The sequence below is a fragment of the Silene latifolia genome, chromosome 6 (assembly GCF_048544455.1).
Source record: "Silene latifolia isolate original U9 population chromosome 6, ASM4854445v1, whole genome shotgun sequence".
In the NCBI taxonomy this organism is placed as follows: domain Eukaryota; kingdom Viridiplantae; phylum Streptophyta; class Magnoliopsida; order Caryophyllales; family Caryophyllaceae; genus Silene; species Silene latifolia.
In genome coordinates this window covers 115602746-115616702 of record NC_133531.1, presented here as the reverse complement: position 1 = coordinate 115616702, position 13957 = coordinate 115602746, and the positions used below count along the sequence as shown (strand labels likewise).

The following is a 13957-nucleotide window of genomic DNA, read 5'->3' as shown; positions in this document are numbered from 1 at the left end:
GTGCTTTTAATCAATTGTTTACATCTCATTTTAATCATCTTGCTTGTTTTCATTACTTTATTTACTTTGTTGATTAGTTTAGTTGATCTCCTATCTCAACCCAAATTGTGACACCCTTAGACATAACCATTTGTAATCGAAAATACTACATCAATACCCGTCCCTTGGGATCCGACCTTTACTTAACTCTTTACGAAGAGTAGAGTAGTTTGTGAAGTTATAAATATTGTTTTGGTCAAGGTAACTTTTGACGACGCATAACAAAACCGACGAACCAAAAATGGCGCCGTTGCCGGGTACGGTGTTAACTTGATTTGATTTTCTTTGATTGTTTTTAGTTGTGTCTTTCTTTACCTTGGGGAAGTCAAACTCCTCAAGGTTTGTTCTAATTGTTTTCGAGTTGTTTGATATTTCGCATGTCTAAGAGATCACAAGGTAACTTGTTACCCATTGATCTTGAAATTGAAAGAACTTTGACCAACAATAGAAGACTTGCTAGAAATACTTTGAGAGGTATTGGTGAGATTGTGGACATTCAACCAAATAATATTGAGTTTACCAACCCTTTTTGCAAGAGAAGGAGAGGATAACCAAACACAAAACCAACCACAAAATCAACCCACGATGCCTAAATTTTCATCACATTCCGTACCGACCGAGGAGAACCTACCAAATGGTACTCCCACACCACAACATTTAACCGGTAATTTCATTGCAAAATCTGCATTCATACAACTAGTTGAGAAAAGTCAATTTGGAGGATGCCTAGTGAAGACCCTCATTCTCACATGGAGAATTTTTGTGACTATTGTGATGCGATTTCTCAAACCGGAGTTACTCAAGACCAAATCCGATGGGTCTTATTTCCTTTTTCTTTGATTAGTTCCGCGAAACAATGGTTAAAGAGTCTAGATAAGGCTACTCTTGGTATTGACTCTTGGAAGAAATTAGCACTTGCTATCTACAAGAAATTCTATCCTCCGGAAAAGACTAACATGTTGAGAGCCCAAATCACCGGGTTCAAACAAAGGGACGAGGAATCTTTGTATGAAGCATGGAAGAGATTCAAGGACACTTGCTGATCTTGTCCACACCATGGACTTAGCGATTGGTTCCTTGTACAACAATTTTGAAATGGTCTATATGAAGACTCCCGAAACATTCTCAATATGGGATCAAATGGTATGTTTACCGAAGTTGATGATAATAAAACATGGAACAAGATTGAGGAAATTGCGGTCCATAACTCACAATATAGTAGACCTCGGAAGGCTACTAGAGGAGGAAAGCATGAAGTGGACTCTATTACTCAATTGGGTGCTCAACTTAGTGCTCACATTGACACCATTAATTTGAAGTTTGAGAATGCTATGGCTAAACTTGAAGAGGCCTCCAAATCACCCAAGCAACATGTTAATACCATGGTGGCATCTTCATCAATTACAAGTGGAGTATGTGAGAGTTGTGGAACTTTGGGACATGACCAAAGTGAATGTAGGTGAACAAGTGAACAATTTAATGCTTTCCAAGCATACAAGAGTGGTACCCCTTATTCCAACTATTACAATGAAAACACCAAATTCCATCCAAACCTCTCATACAAAAGCCAAAATGTTCAAAACCCTCAAACAACATACACCCCACCTCCAATGAGAAACCAAGCTCAAAGACCCTTTTACAACCAAGGCCAAGGTTATCAAAACCAAACTCCATACAATCAATCCAATGACCAAGGCATTGATGTTCAAAAAGCGGTCCTCCAAATGCAAAAGAACCAACAAGAATTTTTCACTCAAATGCAAAAAGATAGCCAAGCAAAAGACATCACCATCAACAACATCCTAGCCCACACCAAAATGTTGGAAACCCAAATGTCTCAATTAGCATCTTATAGCTCTCAAAGCCAAAAGGGGCAATTACCACCTCAGGGTAATCCCCCAAGACATGAATTGGTGAGTACCATCCATTTGAGGAGTGGTACAAGGTATGAAGGGCCAAAGGAGCAAATTGAGGAAGACATTATGGAGGCTAGTGATAAGGAAAGAGTTGTGGAAAACTCTAGAGAGGAAGAACCCACCATTCAAGAAGATTCAAAGAAGAATGAAGAGAAGGCTAAAGAGAAAGAGACTATTGTGATAAGACTTCCATTCCCAAGTCATCAAGCTAAGCCTAAGTTTGATGAACAACTTGGAAAGTTCATTGAGATTGTGAAGAACTTAGAAGTCTCAATTCCATTCACGGAATTGATTAATCATGTTCCGGTCTATGCAAAATACATGAAAGACATTCTTACCAGGAAGAAATCCATCCGGAAGCTTGACACTATTGCTTTGACTAAAGTGAGTAGTGCTATTCTTCAAGGAAGTTCACCTCCAAAACTCAAAGATCCGGGAAGCTTCTCCATTCCATGCACTATTGGTGACACTACAATCAACAAAGCTTTATGTGACCTAGGGGCAAGCGTAAGTGTCATGCCATAATCGGTAAGCAAGAGGCTAGGAATAGGAGAGCTCAAGTGCACTAATATTACGCTTCAAATGGTGGATCGATAAACAAAGATACCTTTAGGGGTATGGCAAGATGTGCCCGTTAGAATTGGAAAATTCTTCATCCTGGTAGACTTTGTTATTATTGCTTGGAGGAGGATTCCAACATTCCTATCATCTTAGGAAGACCTTTCTTGCACACCGTGGGAGCGGTGATTGATGTGAAACATGGAGAGCTCACCCTTGAAGTGGGAGATGAAACAATCACTTTTAATCATGATAAGACAATGAGAGCTCCCCGACAACATGAGCCATGTTTCATGGTTGATCACTATAGCCGAGAAAGTGATAGGAAGAAGTTGGCATCTCAATGCAAAGAACAAGCTATGGGTAAAGAATCGCCACCCATATGGAAAAATAAAGTGGATAAATATCAAGATGCTCCATCCAAAGAGCAAGAAAGTTTCAACAATGAGAGCTTGAAAAGCTCACTCATGACAAGAAGAAGAAGGCCTCATTGGCCATGATGACAAGAAGAAAGGGGAGTTGTTTCCATCAACTCATGATACTATTGGGAAGCAAGATATTGAAATATGTGGTCTATGGGATGATGAATTCGATGGAATAATCAATCCCTACATTGGCAATGCTATGACTTTAGACCAAGGCTTTGGTGATGATACCGTCGTTTTGTATCAAAATTAAATTTATAATTCCAAACTAAAACTATAGCTAGTGATAGTAAGGGTCGAACCACAGAGAGACGAGATCAATTCTATTTGCTTATTTCAGTCTATAAAAGTAACAATTAATGGGGGTTTGAATTTGGTTGATTCTAATGACTAATTGCTAAAATATGAAATTTCTCAACAAGATAAAAAGAAGATCGGGAACTTCGGTTCACCATGGCTAAGGTCAGGTCAATAAGGTAGCAGAGGTCCTATAATACGGTCTCAGGAAATACAAGCAAGCCTTTTGATCAATGCTCAAATTAACCTTACGGTCTTCTAATTTCCTAGAATTTCTCAAAGCCTTCGCTCAAAGGAAATTCCAATCTAATGATAACTTAAATTACTAATCTTTCAATCTAGTAAAAAAAAGGTTTATCAAAAGGTAATAAGATCGATATGAAAGAATTCATACTAACAAAACAACCCTAATTTATGCCATGGCTCACCTCGTTCCCAATCAATAAAATTAGCTATGCATAATCAAGACTATAACAATTGCAAAATTGATAACAAAGAACAAGTTTGACATGATTGAATTGAATTAAAGACAAAAGGTAAGAACTTAATTGCTGAAATTAAATTGGTAAAAACAAGAATTGAAATAACAAGAAATTAAAGAAGGAAGAATTTGCATAAAAACTTACTAATTAAAATGATGAACAAAGTAATTGAATTCGGGATTCGTCGTCCCTCTTTCTTTCCTCTAGACTAGAACTAAATTGAGTTCTTGAATAATGAAAAACATAACCTAAAAGTATTCTGCGTTCTACTGATAAACGATGCCCAAAAGTTAATTACAAATTGGACTTTTAAAAGTCTAACACGAAAAATAAATCTCAGCTGCGCGGCTTGGTCGATCGACTGATGGGCATGGTCGATCGACTGGTGAGTGAAGTACAGTAGCATCCGCTGAAGTTCCATGGTCGATCGACTGGTGATGCTGGTCGATCGACCAGCTGAGCTGTGCATTAACCTCCTTTCCTCTTCCAACCAGCCTCTAAGCTCCATGCACACATCCCGAGGTGAGTGTGTACGGACTCCCTTCTTCCAAGCTTCCCTGAAGTTGCCTCCGGAGGACGGTTTAGGCTTGATTTAGCCCACTTTCACTCATTCCTACAATAAATCATAGAAATTGCAAAGTAAACAGTTTCGGGAGAAATAGTAGCCGTAAGCTAACAATTATGCATGGAAATACGTGCCAAAACTGCAAATAAAGTGTATAGAATATGCACGTATCAAATCTCCCCAAACCAAACCTTGCTTGTCCCCAAGCAAGCACTATGACCCAAATAAAAACCTAATGGAAAGGAGTATACCTCAGAGCTAGCTACAAGTCAATGCCAAACCGTTTAATGCACATAATCAACTACCGCAAAGCTCAAATAAAGTGAACAAATTTATGCATATCATGGAATTAAATCGGGTGTTCGACCTTGCAAGACTCATAAATTCGGACTCTCCCGGGTCACTCTTCTCTCAGCAAAGCAAATGGTAAGAATATATGTAGAAGAGTGGGAAGAAAATATAGACTCTCATCTAGACTGCGACCGACAAAACATGCATGCTTGACTAGTATGAATAATGATTCTGGCTACCGTACATACGCACAACCACCGTCAAGGACTATTAGATGCCGAACTATTGCAAAATTTGGATATGTGAGGCTAAGTGGGAAAGAAAGGGCAAAACAAGTATGGAAATGTGAGGGTAAGAGCCAAGCTAGTACCTAACAAACCATCAGAAACCGCATCCCGTTCCTCTAACTAGAAAAATAAACCATGCCTTTAAAAGTCTAGGCAACACACTATCCCAAAAACCGACACCTCCAAATCATAAAATAAGCACATGAGGTGTATTCTCAACTCCGCCGAGATTTTTCTTATTATTTTTTTCAAATTCTTTTCTTTTTTTTTTCTTTCTTTCTGTTTTTTTTTTCATTTTCCTTTTCTGGAATGGGCAGTCGATCGACCAGAAACAGCAGTCGATCGACCACCCCTGCAATTCCAGTGCCTTCTGCCCAGATCAGCTTCCTCTTTTTTTTTTTCATTTCTTCTGAGTTTTTTCTTTTCTCCTGATTTCCTCCTTTTCAAGCTGACACATTATCGGCAATTCTCATGAATACCTACTCCAATAGTGCAGAAACGAACCAAACTGCTATAATTCGACAAATTCCTCTACTACTACCTAACTTGACATAATGGTAGGCTAAGTATGGGATGTAGTTGAGGGCAACTGGCAGATATGGCTTATAGTGGAGTTAAATGAGGGAAAATGAGAAAGGGGGAGATGCAATAGTTCTCAAAACATGTAATACCGACCACAAACCAATGCGTATAGGCAATAAGCAATCAAAACTCATACACGTGCAAAACATGAAATGACGGGAGTACTACTCTCAATCCTAAATTAACCGGTCATGAATGTCACCAGTTATAGGCTCTATATCTCAGAAAGTATAAGTAGTTTGCAAAAAGTAATGAGTCAAGTCTAATTGCCCGAAGTGAATTCCATAACAAAATTTGAGAAATCACTTTTAATTCTCGCTAAGCAGCTGTGAAAAGGCAAGGAATGGCATATTTGACTAATAGTGCAATATCATCATTAATAAACGCCAATCTGACTCGACTATATGCAAAAGTAAACGTGATATTTTTTATTTTTTTTGAATTTTTTTCAATTTTTTTTTTTTGAATTGAAAAAAAAATGCAAGCTAAAATGCAATAAACGTGTGACTGAAATGCAATAAAAAACAAATGCAGATGCAAAAGACATATGCAAATACCCTCCCCAAACCAAAACGCACAATGTCCCCATTGTGCTCAGCAGCAAATCACCGGCAGAAATAGGGAAGAATAAAAGCACAACAAAATAAAAGGGAAACTAATAAAGAAGGATAGGAAACTCACAAAAGACGACCTCCCCAAACCAGCCAAAAACGGGGAGGTCACAAGCATCTAATCGCCGCCGTCGTACTCGGAACCACTAGACTCTCCGGACCCCGAGTCGCTCTCCTCCTCCTCCGCCTCAGCAGCAGCGGCAGTAGTAGTAGTGGTAGGAGGTCTCCTGGCAGGCTGAGGGTAACCGCCCACCGGAGGGACAAAGAAGGACGGGTGAGTCCAGGCACCCTGTGGGAGCATCCCTCCCCGGGCGTACTCCACGTAAACTGGGTACAGGGCTAAAGCCGTGTCTAGTCTATGCTAATCAAAGCTCCTGCACAAGTCACCCAGCACACATGATATCGCCCTTTGGTCCATGACCGCAGGGATAACAGTAGGTGGTGGGGGACGGAAAGTGGTCGGGAAGCCGGTGGGAGCAGGAGTAGAAGAGGAGGAGGCTCGTGAAAAAGAGGCATGAGCCCGCCTCGAGGTGCTAGCAGTAGCGGTACCCGCCCCAATAGGGAGCCTATAGCTAGGCAATGGCGGGTGAGCTGCCCCCTGGACAGTGGTAAGGGGCAGGATAGGAGGGAGGCTAAGGACGGGGATGGGGCCGCAGATGAAAGAGTCAATCTTCCATCGACTCCGACTATCGACCCACTTCACAGACCTCGCGTAGGCAAGATCCATGAAGCGTAGGTCAGGGTCAATAGGAGCCTCCTCTCGAGGGAAAAGAAGAACTAGGCGGTTGGCGATACGTGTCACCAACCCACCACAAGCAATAGTGGTCAAAGTGCCCTCACTTACAGTCTGAAAGTGAGCGGCAGTCAAAAAAGCGATGTTATAGATACGGGCTACCCGACTTTCAATGTTCAGATAGCCCGCCAAGATAGACAGTTCAATGTTATTCACATTATTTGACTCTTTACGGCGAAAATGGTATTACCCATTAGCCGTAGAAAATAACGAAAAGGGGGCAAGTGGACGGAAGTGCCCGTCTTCCTAGGCCCGTTCCAGTCACTAATGCAAGACCACATGACTCGGTGAACATCAGAAGTTTCTGAGGTGTTACCCTCGAAATAAAGACCCAAAAATCCAGCAAAGTCGGCTAATGTCAGGGAGTAGTTGACATTGAATAGCCGAAAAGAAATGCAAGCATTATTCTTATTTTCCTCAAAAGAAGCCGGGTCAAAAGCATAAGACGAAAAGAACTCGAGGGTCAAAATGTAATATGTGAACTCAGCCATGTCCACAAGACCCGTCATTCCTGTCCCATTTAGCAGGGACACAACAGAATCAAAACAGCCTAATTTCTCTAAAGTGGGTTTGTGAAGAAATCGGGTGGCTGTTACTTTCATTTTCGCGGCAAAAAGAGCGAACTTAGCACGCTGAGTAGAATTGGAAAAAATAACCTGCGGATAGTCAGGTAGACTATCCGTAGTTGCCTCGATCATCAATGGTGGACCCCGCGGCCGCTTGGCAACTCCCTGACTGGACTGACCCGCGTACATCGCCTGCTTTCCCTTTGTCATCTTTGCTTCCTACAAAATGAACAAAATTAACAACTAGATTCCCATAACCATCAACAATGTCAATTTACGAAACCCTAACCAATAATCAGAAATTGGAAACCGAATTAGGGTTTTGAAAATTTGGGGAAAATTGCATTAAACACCTCCTAGTTGCTAATTTATTTCGAAAATCAAGGGAAAAGGGTAGAGAAAGCAATAAAAGAATAAAAAACCGACAAGAAACTAGCCCTAAATCGATTTCCCCCAATTCGATTTTTCCGTCTCAATGTAACAATGTTCGAAATTTGGGCATGAAACTTCAGTGAAATCGAATATAAAGGAGTAAGAAGGGATTAGAGACATACCTTTGACGAGAACTTGAAGATTTAAGCAAGAAAAATCGAGATGAAGGGATGGATTAGCAAGAAAATCGCGAAAAAGGGGGAAGAAAATAGGGTTTGCTTTTGATTTTTCTGGTTTTGTGAAAGTGAAAGAGTGAATGAAGAGTGAAGCAACACTTCCCTATTAACGTGCGTTCTGAGCTCGCGATGTGGTCGATCGACCACTTGACTCGGTCGATCGACCAGTCTTCCTCAAACAGCCCTTATGCCTTTTCGCCTGGTGGTCGATCGACTACATGACCCAGTCGATCGACCAATCTCTCCTATACAGTGGCTTCTGCTTTTCCCTCATCAGTCGATCGACTGAGTAACTTAGTCGATCGACTGATGACGCTAGCAATTAAACTCAAATTCGTCAAAAATTCATTTTGCCATCATAATTTCCCGTCTTTCTCTCACAAACATTCAGTAAATCACCTGCGCACTTTGCATAAAATAATCATCTGCAAAAATTTTCAAAGGTGCATATTCTCCGAACCAAGAAATTGCTAATTAAAAGGAAACAAGCTAAAGGTCCTAATGCAAAATAATTGAAATAAAACTGTAAAGATCCTAATTACAAAAGTTTACAAGCCGGGTTGCCTCCCGGTTAGCGCTGGTTTAAGAGGTTCCGCACGACCTTTTTACCTCAGTTTGCAGCTTCTAAAATTGGGTCAAAGTATAGTACTTCGACCTGCCCAACGAAATCGTCTGCTCCGTGATAATGTTTCACATATTGGCCATTAACTTTGAACCTTTCTCCAAAGAGAGGTCTCCAATTCAATCGATCCGAATTTTGTGTCTTTGTGACCGTATAGGGGCCAGTCCACCTGGATTTCAGCTTACCAGGAAATAAACGGATACGTGCGTTAAAAAGAAGTACCTTATCGCCAATATGGAACTCGCGCTTGATGATTCTCTTGTCGTGCCAGCGCTTTGTTTTCTCTTTGTAGATCCTAGCATTATCATAGGCCAGCAGCCTAAATTCCTCTAGCTCATTCAGCTGTGTCATGCGTTTCTCACGAGAGAGGTTAGGATCCAAATTCAAATCACATATAGCCCACTAAGACTTACGCTCCAACTCAACAGGTAAATGACATGTCTTACCATAAATCAATCGGTATGGTGACATCCCGATTGGCGTCTTAAACGCGGTTCTATAAGCCCATAAGACATCATCTAACTTAAGACTCCATTCTTTCCGTGATTTAGAAACAACTTTAGCTAAGACTTCTTTCAGTTCCCTGTTAGAAATCTCAACCTGCCCACTAGTCTGGGGGTGATACCCCAAACCACTATGATGTTGGACACCGAATTTAGTCAATAAAGCACTAAGTTGTTTCGCTTTAAAATGCATTCCCCCATCGCTAATGACAACCCCAGGGACACAAAAACGAGGGAAAATAATCTTTTTAAACAGTTTAATCACTGCTTTTGCATCGCAATGGGGAGTAGCAATAGCTTCTACCCATTTGGATACATAATCTACATCTACGAGGATATATTTATTACCTTGACTACTCGGAAAAGGTCCTTGATAATCAATGCCCCAGACATCGAAAATCTCAACCTCAAGAATGCCTACCTGTGGCATCTCATGTCTCTTGGAAATATTCCCCGATCTTTGACAAGCATCGCACTCAGCAACAAAATTGCGACTATCTGCATGCAAAGTTGGCCAATAGAAGCCAGATTGGAGTACCTTGGCCACAGTCCGGGATGGACCATGGTGACCACCATAGGCAGAAGAGTGGCAAGTTTCTAGGATAGCCTTCACCTCCCATTGAGGCACACATCTCCGGATAAGACCGTCTGCGCATTCCTTGAAAACATAAGGATCATCCCAAAAGTATTGTCTAGCATCATAAGCGAACCGCTTCTTCTGCTGCCATGAAAGCTCGGGTGGTATCCTACCTGTCACAGCAAAGTTAGCAAAATCAGCAAACCACGGAGGTGGATAAGACCCTGAAGTAGTAATAGCTAATGAGACTCTCATCGGAAAAGAATCATTAATAGGTAACGAATCCTCCTTTCGTCGGTTGCGAAAGCGAGATAAATGGTCAGCCACCACATTCTCTACCCCTTTCTTATCTTTGATCTCCAAATCAAACTCCTGTAAAAGGAGTATCCACCTCAAAAGCCTCGGCTTCGCATCCTTCTTGAGAAAGAGACTCTTCAGCGCTGCATGGTCAGTATAAACAGTAACCTTATAACCTAACAAATAAGACCGAAATTTGTCTAAGGCAAAAACTACAGCTAAAAACTCCTTCTCAGTGGTATAATAATTGACTTGAGCCTCATCCATAGTTCTGCTCGCATAGTATATGGCATTCAACGCTTTATTCTTCCGCTGTCCCAAAACTGCACCGATCGCATAATCGCTGGCATCACACATAATCTCAAATGGGAGATCCCAATCAAAGTAATTGGTGAATGATAGGTGCAGAAACTAGAGCCTCCTTTAACCTGTTAAAAGCTGAAAGGCACTCATCAGTAAACTCAAAGACAACATCCTTAAGGAGCAATTGTGTAAATGGTTTAGCAATTTTTGAAAAATCCTTAATGAAACGCCGATAAAAACCAGCGTGACCAAGGAAACTCCTCACTCCTTTAACATTCACGTGAGGAGGCAATTGCTCAATCACCTGCACTTTTGCTTTGTCAACATGTATACCTTTATCAGAAATCAGATGCCCTAACACAACTCCCTCGTTGACCATAAACTGACACTTCTCCTAGTTTAAAACAAGATTAACATCAATACAACGCTGCATGACTTTATCAAGGTTGGCTAAACAACGATCAAAGTCATTACCATAAACTGAGAAATCGTCCTTAAATAACTCCATAATGTTCTCTATATAATCAGAAAAAATCCCCATCATGCACCTCTGAAAGGTAGCTGGGGCGTTACACAATCCGAAAGGCATCCTGCGGTACGCAAAAACCCCCTGCGGACAGGTAAAAGTGGTCTTACTCTGATCATCCGGATGAATAGGGATCTGAAAGAACCCTGAATATCCGTCTAGAAAACAGAAAAATTTGTTAGAAGCAAGTCTTTCAGTCATTTGGTCAACAAGAGGGAGGGGGAAGTGGTCTTTCTTGGTGGCGGCATTCAGCTGTCTATAATCAATGCACATCCGCCACCCTGTCACTACTCGAGTTGGTATTAATTCATTTTTCTCATTTTTAACCACGGTAGTCCCTCCTTTCTTTGGAACTACCTAAACTGGGCTAACCCACTTGGAGTTGCCAACTGTATAAATAATACCTGCATCGAGTAGTTTCATCACCTCAGCCATAACAACTTCTTGCATCTTTGGGTTCAACTTGCATTGACCCTGTCTGTAAAGCTTGTGGCCTTCCTCTAGCTCTATCCTGTGCATGCAAATATCAGGGCTGATGCCCTTAATATCATCGAAAGAGTAACCTAGAGCCTTTCTGTTTTTCTTAAGCACACACATCAAAGCAGACAGCTGGTCATCATTAAGCTTAACACTAACAATAGCTGGGTACTGCTCTGTATCATCTAGAAAAACATACTTAAGATTAGGAGGAAGTGGCTTACGCTCAAGCACCTTTACCTCTACAGCGCAGATGGAATCAGCTTCAATGGAATAGCATGTGTTTACCAAATTCTCGTTGGCCAGGCTCAAGAGCATCTCATCTTCTTCCTCTGTGAGCTCGTAGCTTTCCATTGAGGCTACCAAAGCATCTGGCTTCTCAGCATTCTCCGCTGTATTACCTGCACACTCATCTGAACGAGTTAGATCAGCTAAGGGATCCTTGGCTAAGGATTCCCTCCAATTATAACTAACAGCCATGTCAACAATATCAATGGAATAACACGTATCATCGTCAGCAGGTTCAGTCGCCTTACGAGCAAGACTGAACTCAATGGTGTCATTCCCTACCTCTAAGGTAATGATTCCGCGTTTGACATCTATTACAACTCCAGCTGTATGTAAAAATGGTCTACCTAAAATAATAGGTATCTGACTGTCCTCTGCAATGTCCAAAACAACGAAATCGATAGGAATAAAAAACTTACCCACTCGAACGGGTACATCCTCTAAGACTCCTAAAGGTCTCTGAGTCGACCTGTTTGCCATCTGAAGGGTGATATCGGTCACCTTAAGTCTACCAATATTTAGCCTTTCGCAAACAGAGTATGGTATGACACTGACACTGGCCCCTAGATCGCAAAGGGCCTTTCCAATTTCGTGGTTACCTATAGTACAAGGAATTGAAAAACTACCCGGGTCCTTTAATTTGGGTGGTATATTAATTTGCGAAAGAGCATTGCATTCTTCCACAAAAGCAACATTACCATCATCACGAAAGTTTCTCTTACGATTCAAAATGTCTTTCATAAACTTGGCGTAAGAGGGTACCTGGGTAATTAGGTCAGTGAAAGGATTTGTTACCTCGAGATTCTTGACCATCTCCAAAAACTTACCAAACTTGCGCTCCAGCTTAGTATTCTTTAAACGCTCCGGATACGGGATTGCAACACTGGCCGTAGGATCAGTAACCTTCGGCTTCCGTAAGTTTAAAACTTTCGTCAAATCATCAATAAGTGTAGAATCATGCAAACTAGTTGACGGATTTGCATCCTGCACTGGAACCCCAGTCGATCGACCATTGGTCACGGTCGATCGACCAGTCTGGCTGGGCGTGAACAGTTCCGGGACAGAAACTTCTTCGTCAGGAGTCTCAGTCGATCGACTAGCAATGTTGGTCGATCGACTGCTTATGCTGGTTGTGAATAGTTTCTGATCAGAAGCTTTTTCATCTGACGCTCCAGTCGATCGACTGATAGTAGTGGTCGATCGACCAGAGGTACTGGCAATTGAGCTCGTTTTTGCACCAGAAATTAAACTAGCCTCTTCATCATTTCCCGAGTCTTCTTTTGGCTTGTCGGGGCCTTCATAAGAGAGGCCACTTCTGAGATTAATGGCATTGATCGTTTCAATTGTCCCTTCGCATTTGCTTGAAGAATTGGCGACTTGCTTAGCCTCTATATTCTCCAACTGCTTCACAAAATTCTTTGAGGACTCAATCCCGGCTGCTTCTATTTTCGCCACTTGAACCAAAAGAGTTTGGACCATTTCTCTCAATTTCGCGGTCTCATCTGAATTATGGATAGGAATTTCAACTCGTTCCTTGGAAGCTTCAGAGGTCTCAAGCTTCTCGAGACGGGCAGTAATAGAAGTAATGAGTGTCACAACGGCACTCATTTCATCACTTTGCTTGCGTGATTTTCCACGTGAACTCCCAAACTCAGCTCTATTGTCTGCCATCTCCTCAATAGTGTTCCAACCTTTATTCTGACCGGTATTGTTTTGGAACCTACCATTCGCAGCTGCGTCCAGGATGACCTTGTAATCGTCATATAAAGCATTGTAGAATAAATTGCAAAAGTACCACTGTTGGAAACCGTGGTGAGGGACAGACCGAACCAAATTCTTGAAACGTCCCCATGCTTCACAAAATTCCTCATCGAGTCCTTTTTGAAATTTGTGATTTTACTTCTCAAAGCATCGGTCTTTGCAAGTGGGAAGTATTTTTGTAGAAGGCCAATGCGAGAGATGTCCAATCTGTGACTCCAGTTGCTACCCTATCAAGGTAGCGGTACCAATCTCGCGTAGAATCCTTCAAGGAGTATAAGAACATCATCCCCTTTACTTCATCCCGAGTCCCCAGTAGGTATAGGTATGGAATGATGAGTCCGTGAAAATTTCCATATGCTTCAAAGGATCCTCATCGGTAGACTGAAGAAAGCGATTTCGCTCTACGAAATCAATATAGAAGGAACGAAATTCGAACTGACCAGTAGTAGGGGTAGGTAACACGTGCCCCTTTGGAAGGTGCTGCTCTTTTGGCTGAAGATTGTAATATATCGTAGTCATATTCGCCAAACTGAGAGTACTCAAGTCTTCCTCTCAAAAACCTGTCTTCTAACTGTGCAAAAGC

The 13957-nt window shown here is 41.6% G+C and overlaps 2 non-coding genes across 2 annotated transcripts; one reads left to right on the top strand and one right to left on the bottom strand.

Moving 5' to 3' along the window:
- Positions 1-995: 995 nt before the first annotated feature.
- On the bottom strand, positions 996-1102 carry LOC141588836 (small nucleolar RNA R71). Its single transcript, XR_012519806.1, has one exon. It is a non-coding gene; the product is annotated as a small nucleolar RNA R71 (small nucleolar RNA).
- A 12315-nt stretch (positions 1103-13417) lies between these two features.
- On the top strand, positions 13418-13525 carry LOC141588961 (small nucleolar RNA R71). Its single transcript, XR_012519926.1, has one exon. It is a non-coding gene; the product is annotated as a small nucleolar RNA R71 (small nucleolar RNA).
- Positions 13526-13957: the final 432 nt, after the last annotated feature.